Genomic DNA, 8,920 nt, shown 5'->3' on the forward strand with positions numbered 1-8,920 from the left:
CTCCATCACCCACTCAGAACTATGCTCTAATCCCCTTATATATCAGAACTCCAGTGGGAGGGACTCTGAATCAGCCTAACCGCAGATCCACAATTAGAGATCTCTTAACTGGGAGGGAAGTGAGAACAAAATCAATGTCTCTATTCTTCACATGTATTTTATAGGCATCTTATTTACTATAGTGACCATACTCAGTACTGAGATTTTCACCACTTTAAATAACTAACCACTTCTCACCACCTAAAATTAAGCTAACAAAGTGAAAGAAAACAAATCCAACATTTGGTAAATACCTTTTTGAATACGTATTATGTAGCAAATATTTTCAAATATACCTTATTTTGCTTTCTCAATAATTTGTCTCCTTGTTTATAGTTGGGGAAATTGAGACTAAGAAAGTTTTGATGACTTGCCTAAGGACACTCAGCTTGTAAATGAGAGAGTTATAATTTGAACCCCAAACCTCCTCATTTCAATTTCAGCTGTTTTCAACTCTATGGAAGCTGCCCTGGAAGAGACCATCAAATGCATGTCTCTCAGCCCTGTCTGCTGAAGAAGCATTGTCACCTGGGAAACTTAGCACATATATCAACACCTTGGCCTCATCACAGAGAACCTAATTTAATTGGTTGGGGCAGTAGGAGGCAGACAAAGGTATTCTTAACCTCCCCCCCACACTGCCAAGTGTAGTATGTAGCCAGAGTGATCTATTGTTTCTTATATTTACCAAGTTCAGTTGCTTTCAAAAGAAGTAAGCCTTGAATTGTTGGGGGAGGGGTATATAGTTAGATCAGTAGTATGGTAAGCACTGCTATTTCCTAGCCTGGCATGATTTACTCAAGGCCACTACTTGTTAAAACTCTGACATTTCTTTTATAGCTTGCCCAGCATACATTCCTGTATTGCTGTTTTGGAGCTCCCACACAACTCATTAATTACTGGAATAATGCCCCAGAAACAAACTTTAACACATTATATTAATCATTTCATTTTAATTCAGAAATACTTTACTCTCAATTTTTAAGGAACAGAAAATAAAACTGACCATCTAAATCCCAATCCAGCACCAGGGTTCAGCTTTCTACAGCAAACGTGATTAGGCAAATGTCCACAGGTTAGGATCACCAGAGAGTTGGCCAAAGTGAGAAAAAAATCCCCAGCAATAAGGACGGGGCTGGGGGCATGGGCCCTGTGTTGTAAGGACTATCACCATTATACAAGGAGAGCCTTGGAAGAGGAGTTCACCCAGGCTTCCGCATGCTCCAGAATCAAGAATGAGCCGGAACAAAGCCACATTCTATGAGTCATATTGATTCAGACTTTTGAGCCAATCAGAAAGCTGTGCCTAGAGTGTTTATAGTATTAGATGAGAGAAAGTCTCATGGATCATCTAATAAAAATCTGCCATTTTACTGATGAGGATAATGAAGATCAGACATAAAAAGTGACTCGCACGAGGTGCAAACTAGATAGAATCCAGGATTCTGGTCTCTAAATCTGTTCAACTGTCACCAGCCCATGCCATGCCAACCCCTAGCATTCTGTATGCACACAAACACGTCTTCCGTTTGCTCCTAGTATTCAAGTTTTCTTTTTTCCGCCTTTTTAAATAGTTTTCTTCATCTCTTGATTCCCTAGGTATGGAATCCTAAGTCCCACACACTGAGGAGTCAGCTACATTGAATAAAAATATGGCCATGGACTGATTGGCCAAATCTACTCTTACCCGAGCTCCCACGGTGAATGACCTTGCTGGGTTTTACTCCCACTATTTTTCCAGGGAGATCAGCATCACCTCAGCTACTTCAAAGCAGATCTAACATTCCAGCCAAGGGAATGACTATTTCTTCTGGGCATGTTTCTGTGTGCACGGCTTGTTCTTTTCAGCAACCTCCCTATGACTTTCTGGAGTATGAAGAAAGCTTTCTTCTGAAGGAACCACTGGCCTACATATTTCTATTAAAAAAAAGAGGGGTGCGGGGAATGCTGTAACAAGCAATATAAAGTCTCAGACAGTTTCCTAGTTATCTTTCTGCCTGAGCTTTATCTGCCTGTCTGAAAAGGGTGGTGTAATTTTGTGAGCCAGCTAAATAAATTGAAGAAATTAACAAATAAGTATATAAAGGAATAGGCATTAAACTATAAACCCAATGCTTTAGTAATGAGCTCTTTCTGTCATATAACTTTCTTCAAAAATATTTTTTCCTAACCACTTGTACTTCTGCATTTCTAGCACTCTGGCCTCCTCTTCAGCCTAGTCACTCCCTGTTCTTTCTCTCCTTTCCCTCCTCCCTCTCCCCATTGCCCACACTTCCTTCTTTAACCATTCAAATGAAAGAGCAGTTTTAATTATTGAATCATACTGATGTTGGGTTGCTATCAGTTAACAAGCCATAAGCAACTTTTAGGTCTAAATTTTATTTTGACTTTTTGCTCAAATTTCCTCATGGTGGAAGAGGATTTTTGTAATATTAAGAATAAATGTAGAAAAAGAATGGGTATGTGTGTATATATGTGTGTGTGTGTGAGAAAGAGACAGACAGAGGCAGAGAGATGGAGACAGGGGCAGAAACAGAGGTTTCAGATGAATGTTATTTTATATTATTTGGCCGTATTAAAAACAGAATAAAACTCAAAGGACATTAGCAATATCAAAGCTGTGTAATACTTTAAGTGAGGTGTGAAGAAAATAGCAAAAGATAATGAAAATAAATTTTAAAATCATATAATTATATCACAGTGATTCTTTTGTTTGTACTAACTTTCTAGTTACATTTTAATGTGAATGATTTACTCCCACCCCATACTCAGTTTCTGTTACATAAAATCTTGTTTCCAATGTGCTAGGAAGAGAGGTAGAAGAGTCAGGCTGGTCTCAAAGTGACATGTGCCATTCCACTCCTACCCATCTGTTATAACTGGTCATGTGGCCCCACTGGAACTCTAAGAGAGGCTGGAGGATGGAGGGCGTGTCCACAGCCCCTGCCACCCTTGGGGTAGTTGAAAACTCATGGGTCTTGAAGTACAGAAAAATCTGGGTTCCAATCTACCTCAAACTCAACAGAGGAGATAGCACACTTCATCTTTGATCAAAAAGCATGCTCTACTTCCCCATATTTCCAATCACATTTACAGTCATGCTACTACACCTAGCCTTTAAATAGACACTTGTTACTGAAGAACAGAAAAGCCCTTGGTGTATTGTTTTTATTTTCATTGAGAGCAATGGCGTTATATTCTAATAAGTGATATTCCAAGAAAATAAATAAATAGAGGGAAGGCTCAGAAAGAAAAGTAGGGGAAAAATTTATTTTACAATTTATTCTCCTCTGTTTAAATTCTTTTTTTAACATCTTTGTTGGAGTATAATTGCTTTTACAATGGTCTGTGAGTTTCTGCTTTATAACACAGTGAATCAGCTATACATATACATATAACCCCATATCCCCTCCCATTTGCATCTCCCTCCCACCCTCCCCATCCCACCCCTCTAGGTGGTCACAAAGCACTGAGCTGATCTCCCTGTGCTATGCGCCTGCTTCCTACTAGCTATCTGTTTTACATTTGGTAGTATATATAAGTCCATGCCACTCTCTCACTTCGTCTCAGCTTACCCTTCCCCTCCCAGTGTCCTCAAGTCCATTCTCTACATCTGCGTCTTTATTCCTGTCCTGCCCCTAGGATCCTCAGAACCAATTTTTTCTTTTTTACATTCCATATCTATGTGTTAGCATACGGTATTTGTTTTTCTCTTTCTGACTTACTCCACTCTGTATGACAGACTCTAGGTCCATCCACCTCATGACAAATAACTCAATTTCGTTTCTTTCTATGACTGAGTAATATTCCATTGTATATATGTGCCACATCTTCTTTATCCATTCATCTGTCGATGGACACTTAGGTTACTTCCATGTCCTGGCTATTGTAAATAGAGCTGCAATGAACATTGTGGTACATGACTCTTTTTGAATTATATTTTTCTCAGGGTATATGTCCAGTAGTGGGATTGCTGGGTCATATGGTAGTTCTATTTTTAGTTTTTTAAGGAGCCTCCATACTGTTCTCCAGAGTGGCTGTATCAATTTACATTCCCACCAACAGTGCAACAAGGTTGCCTTTTCTCCACACCCTCTCCAGCATTTATTGTTTGTAGACTTTTTGATGATGGCCATTCTGACTGGTGTGAGGTGATACCTCATTGTAGTTTTGACTTGAATTTCTCTAATGATTAGTGATGTTGAACATGCTTTCATGTGTTTGTTGGCAATCTGTATATTTTCTTTGGAGAAATATCTATTTAGGTCTTCTGCCCATTTTTGGATTGGTTTTTTTTTTTGCGGTACGCGGGCCTCTCATTGTTATGGCCTCTCCCGTTGCAGAGCACAGGCTCCGGATGCGCAGGCTCAGTGGCCATGGCTCATGGGCCCAGCTGCTCCGCGGCATATGGGATCTTCCCAGACCAGGGAACGAACACGTGTCCCCTGCATCGGCAGGCAGACTCTCAACCACTGCGCCACCAGGGAAGCCCTGGTTGTTTGGGGATTTTTTGATATTGAGCTGCATGAGCTGCTTGTAAACTTTGGAGATTAATCCTTTTTCAGTTGCTTCATTTGCAAATATTTTCTCCCATTCGGAGGGTTGTCTTTTCGTCTTTTTTATGGTATCTTTGCTGTGCAATAGCATCTAAGTTTGATTAGGTGCCATTTGTTTATTTTTGGTTTTATTTTCATTTCTCTAGGAGGTGGGTCAAAAAGGATCTTGCTGTGATTTATGTCATAGCGTGTTCTACCTTTGTGTTCCTCTAAGAGTTTGATAGTGTCTGGCCTTACATTTAGGTCTTTAATCCATTTTGAGTTTATTTTTGTGTAGGGTGTTAGGGAGTGCTCTAATTTCATTCTTTTACATATACCTGCCCAGTTTTCCCAGCACCACTTATTGAAGACGCTGTCTTTTCTCCACTGTATATTCTTGCCCCCTTTATCAAAGATAAGGTGACCATATGTGTGTGGGTTTATCTCTGGGCTTTCTATCCTGTTCCATTGATCTATATTTCTGTTTTTGTGCCAGTACCATACCGTGTTGATGACTGTAGCTTTGTAGTATAGTCTGAAGTCAGGGATCCTGATTCCTCCTGCTCCGTTTTTCTTTCTCAAGATTGCTTTGGCTTATTCGGGGTCTTTTGTGTTTCCATACAAATTGTGAAATTTTTTCTTCTACTTCTGTGAAAAATGTCATTGGTAGTTTGATAGGGATTGCATTGAATATGTAGATTGCTTGGGGTAGTATAGTCATTTTCACAATGTTTATTCTTCCAATCTAAGAACATGGTATATCTCTCCATCTGTTTATATCATCTTTAATTTCTTTCATCAGTGTCTTATACTTTTCTTCATATAGGTCTTTTGTCTCCATAGGTAGGTTTATTCCTGCGTATTTTAATATTTTGTTGTAGTGGTAAATAGAAGTGTGTCCTTAATTTCTCTTTCAGATTTTTCATCATTAGTGTATAGGAATGCTAGAGATTTCTGTGCATTAATTTTTGTATCCTGCTACATTACTAAATTCATTGATTAGCTCTAGTGGTGTTCTGGTAGTCTTTAGGATTCTCTGTGTATAGTATCATGTCGTCTGCAAACAGTGACAGCTTTACTTCTTTTCCAATTTGGATTCCTTTTATTTCTTTTTCTTCTCTGATTGCTGTGGCTAAAAGTTCCAGAACTATGTTGAATAATAGTGGTGAGAGTGGGCAGCCTTGATTTGCTCCTGATCTTAGTGGGAATGGTTTGTTTTTCACCATTGCGAACGATGTTGCTGTGGGTTTGTCATATATGGCCTTTATTATGTTGAGGTAAGTTCCCTCTATGCCTACTTTCTGGAGGGTTTTTATCATAAATGGGTGTTGAATTTTGTCCAAAGCTTTTTCTGCATGTATTGAGATGATTATATGGGTTTTCTCCTTCAATTTGTTAATATGGTGTATCACATTGATTGATTTGCATATATTGAAGAATCCTTACATTCCTGGGATAAACCCCACTTGGTCATGGTGTATGATCCTTTTAATGTGCTGTTGGATTCTCTTTGCTAGTATTTTGTTGAGGATTTTTGCATCTATGTTCATCAGTGATATTGGACTGTAATTTTTTCTGTGTGTGTGACATCTTTGTCTGGTTTTGGTATCAGGGTGATGGTGGCCTCGTAGAATGAGTTTGGGAGTGTTCCTCCCTCTGCTATATTTTGGAAGTTTGAGAAGGATAAGTGTTAGCTGCTCTCTAAATGTTTGATAGAATTTGCCTGTGAAGCCATCTGGTCCTGGGCTTCTGTTTGTTGTAAGGTTTTTAATCACAGTTTCAATTTTAGTTCTTGTGATTGGCCTGTTTATATTTTCTATTTGTTCCTGGTTCAGTCTCGGCAGGTTGTGCTTTTCTAAGAATTTGTCCATTTCTTCCAGGTTGTCCATTTTATTGGCATACAGTTGCTTGTAGTAATCTCTCATAATCCTTTGCATTTCTGCAGTGTCAGTTGTTACTTCTCCTTTTTCATTTCTAATTCTATTGATTTGAGTCTTCTCCCTTTTTTGCTTGATGAGTCTGGCTAATGGTTTATCAGTTTTGTTTATCTTCTCAAAGAACCAGCTTTTTGTTTTATTGATCTTTGCTATCGTTTCCTTCATTTGTTTTTCATTTATTTCTGATCTGATCTTTATAATTTCTTTCCTTCTGCTAACTTTGGGGTTTTTTTGTTCTTCTTTCTCTAATTACTTTAGGTGTAAGTTTAGGTTGTTTATTTGAGGTGCTTCTTGTTTCTTGAGGTAGGATTGTATTGCTATAACCTTCCCTCTTAGAACTGCTTTTGCTGCATCCCATAGGTTTTGGGTCATCGTGTTTTCATTGTCATTTGTTTCTAGGTACTTCTTGATCTCCCCTTTGATTTCATCAGTGATCTCTTGGTTATTAAGTAGTGTATTGTTTAGCCTCCATGTGTTTGTATTTTTTACAAATTTTTTCCTGTAACTGATATCTAGTCTCATAGCATTGTGCTCTGAAAAGATACTTGATATGTTTTCAATTTTCTTAAATTTACCAAGGCTTGATTTGTGACCCAAGATATGATCTATCCTGGAGAATGTTCCATGAGCACTTGAGAAGAAAGTGCAGTCTGTTGTTTTTGGATGGAACGTGCTATAAATATCAATTAAGTCCATATTGTTTAATACATCATTTAAAGCTTGTTTCCTTATTTCTTTTCATTTTGGTAGATCTGTCCATTGTTGAAAGTGGGGTGTTAAAGTTCCCTACTATGACTGTGACACTGTCGATTTCCCCTTTTATGGCTGTTAGCATTTGCCTTACATATTGAGGTGCTCCTATGTTGGCTGCATAAATATTTACAATTGTTATATCTTCTTGGATTGATCACTTGATCATTACATAGTGCTCTTCTTTGTCTCTTGTAATAGTCTTTATTTTAAACTCTGTTTTGTCTGATATGAGAATTGCTACTGCAGCTTTCTTTTGATTTCCATTTGCATGGAATATCTTTTTCCATTCCCTCACTTTCAGTCTGTATGTGTCCCTAGTTCTGAAGTGGGTCTCTTGTAGACAGCATATATTTAGGTCTTGTTTGTGTACCCATTCAGCCAGGCTGTGTGCTTTGGTTGAAGCATTTAATCTATTTACTTTAAAGGTAATTATTGATATGAATGTTCCTATTACCATTTTCTTAATTGTTTTGGGTTTGTTATTGTAGGTCTTTTCCTTCTCTTGTGTTTCCTGCCTAGAGAAGTTCCTTTAGCATTTGTTGTAAAACTGGTTTGGTGGTGCTGAATTCTCTTAGCTTTTTCTTGTCTGTAAAGGTTTTCATTTCTCTGTCAAATTTGAATGAGATCCTTGCTGGGTAGAGTAATTTTGGTTGTAGGTTTTTCCCTTTCATCACTTTAAATATGTCCTTCCACTCCCTTCTGGCTTGCAGAGTTTCTGCTGAAAGGCCAGCTCTTAACTTTATGGGGATTCCCTTGTTTCTTATTTGTTGTTTGCCCCTTGCTGCTTTCAATATTTTTTCTTTGTATTTAATTTTTGATAGTTTGATTAATATGTGTCTTGGTGTGTTTCTCCTTGTATTTTTCCTGTATGGGACTCTCTGCAGTTCTTGGACTTGATTGACTATTTCCTTTCCCATATTAGGGAAGTTTTCAACTATAATCTCTTCAAATATTTTCTCAGTCCCCTTCTTTTTCTCTTCTTCTTCTGGGCCCCCTAAATTCGAATGTTGGTGTGTTTAATGTTGTCCCAAAGGTCTCTGAGACTGTCCTCAATTCTTTTCATTCTTTTTTCTTTATTCTGCTCTGTGGTATTTATTTCCACTATTTTATCTTCCAGGTCACTTATCCATTCTTCTGCCTCAGTTATTCTACTACTGATTCCTTCTAGAGAATTTTTAATTTCATTTATTGTGTTGTTCGGCCTTGTTTGTTTGCTCTTAGTTCTTATAGGTCCTTGTTAAATGTTTCTTGTATTTTCTCCATTGTATTTCCAAGGTTTTGGATCATCTTTACTATCATTACTCTGAATTCTTTTTCAGGTAACCTGCCTGTTTCCTCTTCCTTTGTTTGGTCTGCGTTTTTACCTTGCTCCTTTATCTGCTGTGTGTTTCTTTGTCTCCTAATTTTGCTTAACTTTCTGTATTTGGGGTTTCCTTTTCACAGGCTGCAGGTTCGTAGTTCCTGTTGTTTTTCGTTTCTGCCCCCAGTGGGTAAGGTTGGTTCAGTGGGTTTTGTAGGCTTCCTGTTGCAGGGGACTGGTGCCTGTGTTCTGATGGATGAGGTTGGATCTTATCTTTCTGCTGGGCAGGACTGCATTCGGTGGTGTCTTTTGGGGTGTCTGTGACCTTATTATTATTTTAGGCAGCCTCTGTGCTA

This window comes from Delphinapterus leucas, chromosome 9, assembly GCF_059928025.1.
Source record: "Delphinapterus leucas isolate spDelLeu-1000000601 "Yukka" chromosome 9, BTC_Dleu_Yukka2, whole genome shotgun sequence".
NCBI classification, from domain to species: domain Eukaryota; kingdom Metazoa; phylum Chordata; class Mammalia; order Artiodactyla; family Monodontidae; genus Delphinapterus; species Delphinapterus leucas.